Source organism: Hyaena hyaena, unplaced genomic scaffold (assembly GCF_003009895.1).
Source record: "Hyaena hyaena isolate Hyena2069 unplaced genomic scaffold, ASM300989v1 scaffold_4, whole genome shotgun sequence".
Lineage (NCBI taxonomy): Eukaryota > Metazoa > Chordata > Mammalia > Carnivora > Hyaenidae > Hyaena > Hyaena hyaena.
This window is the reverse complement of record NW_024080636.1, coordinates 9,047,561-9,049,150: the sequence shown is the minus strand read 5'-3', so window position 1 is coordinate 9,049,150 and position 1,590 is coordinate 9,047,561. Positions and strand designations below refer to the sequence as shown.

At 70.3% G+C, this 1,590-nt stretch overlaps 1 protein-coding gene across 5 annotated transcripts in view; it reads right to left on the bottom strand.

Annotated features, from left to right (window-relative positions):
• PPP6R2 (protein phosphatase 6 regulatory subunit 2) overlaps positions 1-626 on the bottom strand; it is an 82,672-nt gene extending 82,046 nt beyond the window's left edge. For all 5 annotated transcript variants that reach the window (XM_039234774.1, XM_039234801.1, XM_039234812.1 and 2 more), the window contains exon 1: positions 447-626. The gene's annotated coding sequence lies outside the window, so the exon portion shown is untranslated. The remainder of the gene's footprint in view (positions 1-446) is intronic.
• Between the last annotated feature and the right edge of the window lie 964 nt (positions 627-1,590).

Genomic DNA, 1,590 nt, shown 5'->3' with positions numbered 1-1,590 from the left:
CACTTGGGGGGGGACACTGACTAGGGAATGCTGACGGAAGGGATGCCGATTGAGGGGACACTGCTGTGGGGGACACTGACTGGGATACTGATGGGGGAACACTGACAAGGGAGGTGCCTGACCGGGGCACACTGATGGGGGGGGACACTGACAGAGGAGGACACCGACGGGGGGACACTGTCGCGGGGGACACTGCTGGAGGAACACCCGGCCGGGGGGACACTGGCGCGGGGGTTCCTGACGGGGGAACACGGCCGGGGGAGGGACACTGACCGGGTGCGCACGCCGTGCGCGGACAGTGACGGAGGCGAGCACTGGCGGGGTGGACAGACACGGGTGCACTAACAGAGGGGTGGCCGCTGGCGGGTGGGCACTCGGGGTGGGGGGGCACCTCGACGGCACCGGCCGGAGCGGGCGCGGCGGGGTCGGCGGGCGGCCGCACTCACCTGCCCCGCGGGCCGGGCGTCGCGGCGGCTCCTCGGAGGCCCGGGTGGGGGCCAGGGCGCTGGCGCAGGCGAAGCCCGGGCGGCCTGGGGCTAGCCGCACGCACATGGGCCCGGCCGGGCGCGGCGCCCACGGACACGGCGCCCAGGGACGCGGCGCGGGCCGGCCGGCGGCTCGGGACCGGCTCGGGCCGCGGGCGGCGCTGGGGTCGCTCCAAAATGGCGGCGGCGGCGGGCGCGCGCGCGCACGCCGGGGGCGGTGCCTGGCGCGGAGGGGCGCGCGCGCGCGCCGGGGCGGGGCGGAGCTCGTGGGCGTGGGCGGGGCCGGGTGGGGGCGGGGGCGGGGCCGGGTGGGGGGCGGGGGCGGGGCTGCGCGCTGGCGCGGGCGGGAGCGCAGGCGTCGGGACCGCGTTGGGGTGCGGTCGGGTGGCGAGCGGCCTTCCTTCCCCCTTCCCTCTGAGGTACTACTCAATAACGATGCGAATTTACAGGCGTAGTTAACTTGTTTGGGGATAATGCACTTGAGGTCATGAATTTTCTAGCGCCATGTCAGCAACAGAGCAACCCTCTGCAGATGCCCGAAATGATTTGAGGGTCACAGGCCCGGGGTAGGGGGCTCGCTGTTTCCTGCAGGCCTTCCTCTCTGCCCGAAGGCCTCTCTCACTGGATGTTTCCTGAACCCCTTGGCGTGTGGGGTGGGGCACGGGCAAAGCGAGAGTGAGCAGTGGCCAGCTGCCCGTACCCCGGGCCGAGGTCCCCGTCTCTGGCAGCAGCCACCAGATGCAGCAGCCACTCTTTTCTCCAGATGCAATTTTGCACGTTGAAATATGTGTCATTTAAATTTCCTTGGGTTTGTTTAACCCAACCAAAATAATCTCTAAAATGAGAATTATTATTTCAGGTGTCAGGACTATCCAGCCGGCCAGGTAAGGTGCTGCACCCCTGCGAACAGCGGGGTCGTCCGACCGGGCGCCCGGGCCCCGCCGCGCTAGCCTTCCTCGGCAGAGGGCGCGAGACACAGGCCGCGCCGGGAGGGGCTTGCTCCGCGCTGGCTGCGCAGTTGCAGACGCCGCTCCCCGCGTGGCCTGCGTTCCCGGCGTCCAGGTGCGCGACCCGCAGCGGCTCCGGCACCCCTGTGTCTAGTGAG